The following is an 8,207-nucleotide window of genomic DNA, read 5'->3' as shown; positions in this document are numbered from 1 at the left end:
AATGTCCTCAGTGTGATGAAAAATATTAAAATAAAAAAAATGTTACTCTTATGAATAATTATCATTGAAGAAACATTAATTATTTCATTCACTAAAAGGAAATATGATGGAAGCACATTAGTTGAATTAAAGGGTTGATGATGAGGAGGAGGAGGAGGTGGTGCAGTAGAAGAAGGAGGAGGAAAAGGAAGAGGAAGAGGAAAAGGAGATAGAGAAAAAGGAGGAGGAAGAGGAAGAGGAAGAAGAAAAGAAGGAAGAGGAGGAGGAGAAAGAGGAAGAGGAGGTGGAGAAGGAGGAAAAAGGAAGGGGAGGAAAAGGACGAGGAAGAAAAGGAAGATGAGGAGGAAGTAAATGAAGAGGAGGAAGAGGAAGAGAAAGAAGAGAAGGAAGAGAAGGAAGAGAAAGATAAAGAGGAAGAGGAAGAGGCGGATGGGGCACAATCCACGGCTTTAGTGTACTTTGCCTAGAATCCTAATGATGGCCACTAACTTTGAGGCCGCTACGATCCACAGGCGGAAGAAAGGCACCAGAAAGCTGTACTAATAAGAGGGCTCGCTTCGTCTGTCTGTGTGTATGTCCATTTCTCTCATTATGTCTGCTCTTTTCTCTCTTCATTTGATTCTCTCCACTTCCCTCTGTCTCTCTGTCTGTGTGTCTGTCAGCAATGGATTTTTTTTTTAATCCCCTTGAGTACCATGACGCGTTTCGATATTTTGCTTATTATTTGTTGATTTTAAAAAGCTTCAGATACTCATGTGGGGATTAAAATAGTGAAGACTGTCACCATTAATCTCCTGACCTCCATGGACCCTTGCTAATGTCAATAAAATGGTCTAATTGTACACAAATCTCAAGGTAAAAATGTGAGAGGGTTAAGTGGAAACATTATTGCCACTCAAGGAAAAAAGATGAATTACCAACAGATAAAAATGAAAACAAACAGACGATAACTAATACTTATTGATATGGTAACACACACCTGAATACAAACTATCATAAATACAAATAAATTTCAGCCTAATCTTTGGTGAGCCGACTCTCTTTGACAAACAGTGCTGTATTGTTAAAAAATGAAATAAAACAGGATAATTAAAGAGTTCATAAAGTCGTAATGTATCAAAACTTAATCACAACACACTGATATTCAAGTCACCGCTGCTCACTGAGAACTGGGGTCACTTTTCATTCGGCGCAATATTTCGTATCATTGCTTCATGCGGGCGGTGAGTGACATGCTTGTGAAGGAAGGAAAACCAGCATACCGGAAACTAAAAACAATATTACCTCTCTCTCTCTCTCTCTCTCTCTCTCTCTCTCTCTCTCTCTCTCTCTATCTTTCTATCTATCTATTCATCTATCTCTCTATCTTTCTATCTATCAATCTCTCACTCTATCTATCTATCTGTAAGTCAGTTAATATTATGTTCCCTTTGCCAGGTAAATTTCATAATACGTATAATGAATACTTAACAAACTAATATTTCAAGTCAGAGCTCCTTCAATAAGCAATATTTTTAAAATCAGATTACATTACAAAAACCCTGATGTCTGAGATCTTACATGTATGAAAGTGACAAATATCTAATCAACTTTACAATCATAAACTCATACTCTCTCTCTCTCTCTCTCTCTCTCTCTCTCTCTCTCTCTCTCTCTCTCTTAGTGGGCCACCAGGTTTCACACATAATGATACCCAAGCAACAGCCAAATAAGCAGCGTCGCCTCAGCCCATACACATACAAACACTTTACTCCGTGGGTCTTAAAGCCGCGTGTGCCTTCAGGAGCTCGATACCAGCGGGCACAACCTGCTCACCTCAGGCCATCAACGCGGGGCAGCGAAGACCAGGGAAGGGAAAACAAACCTGGGCTGGTATTCTTAAACACTTTTGCGTTTCACCGTCACTATTTCAAAAGGCTTTATTTAAATTCATACGAGTTATTTAAGGTGTTTTTACGTTTTTAGGTGCAGACTCACAAGATTTCTGTATTCTTAACTGGAGAAATACTCTTGGAAACTCTGCTACTCGTCTATGTGGCCTTGGAAAATACTCGTGGTGAGAGAGCGGAGCGTTTCTAAATATATATTCTGCGCTGCTTCTGGGTAAACAGGAGAAGTAACCGGATAACTGTGACTCTTCCTATCCCTCCTCCTCCTCCTGTTCCTTCTCCTCCTCCTGTTCCTTCTCGTCTTTCTCCTCCTCTTCCACTTCAAGGGGGTAAAATAAAAAGAGGTATTACGCACACTTGAGAGGAAATAGACAATGTAGGTGAGGTGGATGAGACAAAGGGAAGCAAGATGAAGTGAATGTCTCTCGCCGGCTCGCACCAGACGTTCTCTCTCTCTCTCTCTCTCTCTCTGATGGTAAAAAAACAAGGATGATCTGATATATCTCTCAAATTACGTCTTTTCTGCTATTCCTTCTCTTTCTTATTCCTTCTCAGCCTCCTCCTCCTCCTTCCTCTCCTCTTCCTCCTCCTCCTCTTCCTTCTTATCCTCTTCCAAAAAAAAATTAGGAAGAAACTCGAAACAAAAATATAACCAACTCAGAACAGAGAGAGAGAGAGAGAGAGAGAGAGAGAGAGAGAGAGAGAGAGAGAGAGAGAGAGAGAGAGAGAGAGAGAGAGAGGGAAGGGCACAGGTGTAGCAGAGGCACCTGTATTACCTGTACGAGCTGCCAGGTGCGCTAGAACACCCTACCTTCCCTCCTCCTCCTCCTCCTCCTCCTCCTCCTCCTCCTCCTCCTCCTCCTCCTGAAGCTGGAATGGATGCCGGAAACAGAATCCCCGAAGCAGAGACAAAGCGTGCGTGTTTCCATTCAGTTCCTCGCTTGCTTCACAGTTGTTGCAGCACCGCGAAACCGAATTATCCAAACAGAGAGAACGAGAACGAGTGCGAGAGCCAGAGCCAGAGAGAGAGAGAGAGGGGGGGAAGGGGGGGGAAGATATCATTGCTCTCATTTTTCCTTTCTTTTTTATCTCTCTTTGTTACTGTTTTTCTTATCTAAATACTCCTCTCCATCCAATCATTCACAGGGAGAAAATATTCTGGTTTTACGTGCATACCGATGTGTGGAAGGGAGGGAGGAAGGGAGGGAAGGAAGGAAGAAAGGTGAAAAAAGTAAAGGAAAGTAAAGCAAGGAGGGATGGATGTGGTTATGTGAGAGGGAAAGAAGGAAGAATGAAAAGTGGGATAGCAGGATGAGAGGAGAGGGAGTGTGGATACAAATTGAGGGAGGAAGAAACGAAGGAAGAAGAACAGAATAAAAGAAAAAGAGGACTAGGAAAGGAAGATAATAAGTGAAAAGAAATTAGGTGAATAAAGGAAAGAAGAAAGAAAAGAAAGAAGGAAAGGAAAGAAGGAGGGTAGGAAGAAAACAAGCATACAAGAATGGAAGGGAGAATACAAGGTAAATCGAAGGAAAGGAAGGTAATCTTGCATAAAAAAAGAAACATTTTATACTCGACTCAGTAAAAAAACAACACACCCACAAATTCCTCGCAATCTTTCAAAGCTGCAAATAGAACCAAAGTATAAAAAAAACTAAGTAAATACCAGAGAGAGAGAGAGAGAGAGAGAGAGAGAGAGAGAGAGAGAGAGAGAGATAGCATATTGAGTAGCGGGTCTTTGAGGTATCTTGCACGTCATTTGGTGAAGTGTGAGATAGAGTACATGTGTGTGTATGTGTGTGTGTGTGTGTGTGTGTGTGTGTGTGTGTGTGTGTGTGTGTGTGTGTGTGTGTGTACTCACTGTTGTGCATGACTAAACTGAATATTCAAACGTATCTACTAATCAACTACATGAATATTAAGAACCACTCCTCCCTCTCTCTCTCTCTCTCTCTCTCTCTCTCTCTCTCTCTCGTAAGTCGGAGCTATCAACTCGTCAAACACAGGAACTTTTCACGTCTATGATCAAAAGACGATTCGCAGAAGGAAGGAATTCTAATCTGCTTCTCAACTCCAGCAAAACTCAATCCTTTCTGTGAGTGAATGTAAAGATGGGAAGACGCTGTTAAAGTGTGTGTGTGTGTGTGTGTGTGTGTGTGTGTGTGTGTGTGTGTGTGTGTGTGTGTGTGTGTGTGTGTGTGTGTGTTTAAAGACATCAAAAGAAAGTAGTCAATAAATGTTGGCTCTCTGTCTCTCTCTTTCTTTCTCTCTCTCTTTCTTATTTTCTATTAATTTTTCCTCTCCATGCCAACACCAATAGTAGTAGTAGTAGTAGTAAAAGTAGTAGTAGCAGCAGCAGCAGCAGCAGCAGCAGCAGCAGCAGCAGCAGCAACAGTAGCAGTAGCAGTAGCAGTAGTAGCAGTAGCAGTAGTAGTAGCAGTAGCAGTAGCGATAGCAGTAGTAGTAACAGTAATACAGGTAAGTCGGAACAAAGCGGGCTGGGAAACACATCAAGGTAAGTAATAGCGAGGAGGTACTAATGCCAAGCCTCTTAACCTGAGTGCGTTTACGTGTGCCTGTGCGTGTGTGTGTGTGCCTGTGCGTGTGTGTGCCTGTGCCTGTGCGTGTGTGTGTGTGTGTGTGTGTGTGTGTGTGTGTGTGTGTGTGTGTGTGTGTGTCTATCTTCCTTACTCTTATGTTTTATCTTTGCTTGTGTTTGCGTTTCCTCTTTCATCTCACTGTTTTGTCTCAAGAATTAGCAACCTAAGTAAATATTCATCCGCCTGCCTGTCTGTTTGTCTGGTTGTCTCTTCCTCTCTGCCTTTGACTGTCTATCTGTCAGTGGGAGCAGAACTGTATCTCTAGTAAGTTTTAAGTTTAGTTTATTTGTCAATCACCTATATTCAAGAACTTTGGTTAATCTATTTGTCTGTTCAACTTTAAGCAATTTCAACTACCGGATTGAATTTCCCCTCCTCTCTCTCTCTCTCTCTCTCTCTCTCTCTCTCTCTCTCTCTCTCTCTCTCTCTCTCTCTCTCTCACTAAATCGACTGTCAGTTTATCTCTCCTGAGTGGGCGGCGGTACGTCTGTTGAATGAGGCTTGTTTTCCAAGTTACGAGCCTTACTCTTTTAAAATATGGCAAGGAGGAGAAGGAGGAGGAGGAGGAGGAGGAGGAGGAGGAGGAGGAGGAGGAGACCAAATAAATTCATTACTTCACACTTCTAAGAGTTTGTCGTGATTCCAAGACAGTAAATCTCTCTCTCTCTCTCTCTCTCTCTCTCTCTCTCTCTCTCTCTCTCTCTCTCTCTCTCTCTCTCTTGGGAAGTATATGAATGCATCAGTGTAGACATGAAGTAAGGACAGTCTGCCATCTTCATTACTTGCTGCTCGTCATGTTTCTAGTTGCTGATCTTAAGTCTCGCTCTCATATAGATTGTCTCTTTCCGCCACAAAGGTACTAGTAGGAGGTACAATAATCGGAGCTATTTTCGTCATGTATGGACAAGCTGCCTGCCTTATTCCCTACACCTCACTTTCCCTCTCTGTTTGATAATCTTAACTTTACACCCAATATATCTCCACTACAAAGATAAAAGATAGATACATCACTACTATTTATTTTTTCGTGCTCCTCTATATTTCAATGTCAGGGTGGCCGAGTGGTCTAAGGCGCCAGACTCAAGGTTCTCTTCCCTCTGCTATGAGGGTGTTGGGCGTTCTGGTCCTCTCTGAGGGCGTGGGTTCGAATCCCACCTCTGACACAATTTTATTTTTTGTCTGCTAATTTCAGGGCTTATCACCATGATGCGGTGTGTGTGTGTGTGTGTGTGTGTGTGTGTGTGTGTGGGTCATCGTGGCTCAATGGGTAGACCGATGACATTTAGAATTGGCGTGAGGGAAGCGTGGATTCGAAACCCGCTCGCAACTTGCAAAAAGAACTGAATGATCATCCACTGCCCAGGGGAGAACTGCCCTCTCCCATCCCTCTCCCCACGCTGGGAACCACAAGGACTACCAAACTGACACACACACACACACACACACACACACGTAACCTGAGAGAATAGGAATAAAACAAAACATTTCTCTCTCTCTCTCTCTCTCTCTCTCTCTCTCTCTCTCTCTCTCTGCACGGTTTAGTAATAATTCAACTTTTCCTTCCCTGTTATTGGTCAGAACTCGGTACTTTTGTTTGCAGCGAGAAACTATCAAATCAATTCCCTCCCTTTCTCTTTCGCTCGCCATACAGAGTTGTGCACGCCGGAAGGGAGGAACGAAGGGAAGGAAACGGTAAAGGAGAGGCGAGGAGAGGACAGAAGAGAGGAGAGGAGAGAAAGAGGAGAGGAGTGAGATGTGATGAAGAGAGAAGGGAGGAAAGGAGAATGATGAGAGAAGAGGAGGAAAGGTAAGATATAATGCGAAGGAGAGGAGAGGATGGTAGAGAAGAGTAGAAGCAGAGAAAGAGAGAGAGAGAGAGAGAGAGAGAGAGAGAGAGAGAGAGAGAGAGAGAGAGAGAGAGAGAGAGAGAGAGAGAGAGAGAGACATAACGCAATACAAGCTACTATGTATGGATTTATTGATTGCTAGAGTATGTGTACGTGTGTGTGTGTGTGTGTGTGTGTGTGTGTGTGTGTGTGTGTGCGTGGATGCGTTCTTATACATCCCTCCATTGCACGCTTTTCTTGCACCATGAGTCTATCGTCGTCTGTCTATTTCAAACCTTATTACACTCTATCTTCACCTTCACTGGCTTTCCTTCCCTCTCTCCTTTCTCCCTTCGGTCCTAGAGCTAAGAACCTTTCCCCACCTTAAGCTCCTCTGACAGTATTACACCCACCTCTCCCTGACACACCTTAATGAGCGAAGGAGAAAAAAAAAACAGGTAGGAGGAATAGAGTTAGTGAAAGAGGATTTTTGTGAGTGTGAAGTGAAAGCTCTTGTGAATCCGTTTTCTTTTTAATATCTCAGTCTTTTATATCCTCCTCCTCCTCCTCCTCCTCCTCGTCCTCCTCCTCCTCCTCCTCCTCCACCTTCGTTTGTCATTAATGGATTCAAGTTGTACATACAGGTTCGAACAATTTGTCAAGTGAGGAATTGAAATGGCTGTCTTTGTTTTGCATCCTCGTTGGACCTGTGTGTGTGTGTGTGTGTGTGTGTGTGTGTGTGTGTGTGTGTGTGTGTGTGTGTGTGTGTAAGACGGAATACATACATAACACCAGAAGAAGGTAAAAAGAGACAGAGAGAGAGAGAGAGAGAGAGAGAGAGAGAGAGAGAGAGAGAGAGAGAGAGAGAGAGAGAGAGAGAGAGAATATGGATAGAAAAAATAAAATAGGTCACTTGTAAGCATGAAAGGGATGGCTCAATTTCGTATTCCATTACATTCTCTCTCTCTCTCTCTCTCTCTCTCTCTCTCTCTCTCTTCCATTCCCTATGATCTCAATTAATGACCCTACATGAAACTAACGTCTTAATCCCTTCTCTACTCACCCACACACACACACACACACACACACACACACACACACACACACACACACACACACACACACACACACATACACACACAGACACCCACGCCCAGCACAAAGAGAGGCGGAAGGAGCGTCTAGGAGAGAGGGAGGAGAAGGAAAAATGTCAACAGCCGGGCTCTCTACGGACGCTCCATTAGGCAAAGCTGATAAACATCCCAGGATCGAGAGGGAGAGAGAGGCAGATTTCGGCACGTAGCTCCTCGCTTCTTCATTTACATTCCAACTTCCTCTGGCGCGATATAGGCAGCCGGGAGTGTACGAGAGAGAAGAGGAGGAGAAGATGGAGGGGAGTAAGGAGTTTATGGACGAGTATTGAGGGCGAAGACAAGGACGAGAACGACAAATAGGGTGGAGAGAGAGAGGAGGAGAGGATGCAAGAGGATTACGAATAAGGAAAAGGGAGGTATAAGTATGAGCATAGGGAAGTAAAGGAAGGAAGCTGTCTGGAGGCGACTCTTTGTGCGGAGAAGAAGGAAAAGAAGATAAAGATAAAGATGTAGATGAAGAAGAAGAAGAAGAAGAAGAAGAAGAAGAAGAAGAAGAAGAAGAAGAAGAAGAAGAAGAAGACGAAGGAGAAGAAGATGAAAAAGAAGAACAAGAAGAAGAAAGATGAAGAAGATGAAGAAGAAGGAGAAGAAGAAGATGAAAAAGAAGAAGTTAGATGAAGAAGATGAAGAAAAGATGAAAAGAAGAAAAAATGAAGAAAAAAAGATGAAGAAAAAAAGATGAAGAAAAAAGATAAAGAGAAGAAAAAGAAAAAGAAGAAAAAAAAAGCAATGAAAATA

The 8,207-nt window shown here is 43.0% G+C and overlaps 1 non-coding gene across 1 annotated transcript; it reads left to right on the top strand.

Annotated features, from left to right (window-relative positions):
- Positions 1-5,536: 5,536 nt before the first annotated feature.
- Trnal-caa lies at positions 5,537-5,652 on the top strand. The gene is made up of 2 exons: positions 5,537-5,574; positions 5,608-5,652. It is a non-coding gene; the product is annotated as a tRNA-Leu (tRNA).
- The last annotated feature ends 2,555 nt before the right edge of the window (positions 5,653-8,207 follow it).

The sequence above is a fragment of the Portunus trituberculatus genome, chromosome 46 (genome assembly GCF_017591435.1).
Source record: "Portunus trituberculatus isolate SZX2019 chromosome 46, ASM1759143v1, whole genome shotgun sequence".
Lineage (NCBI taxonomy): Eukaryota > Metazoa > Arthropoda > Malacostraca > Decapoda > Portunidae > Portunus > Portunus trituberculatus.
Note: the sequence above shows the minus strand (reverse complement) of the source record. Positions and strands in the feature narration are given on the sequence as shown.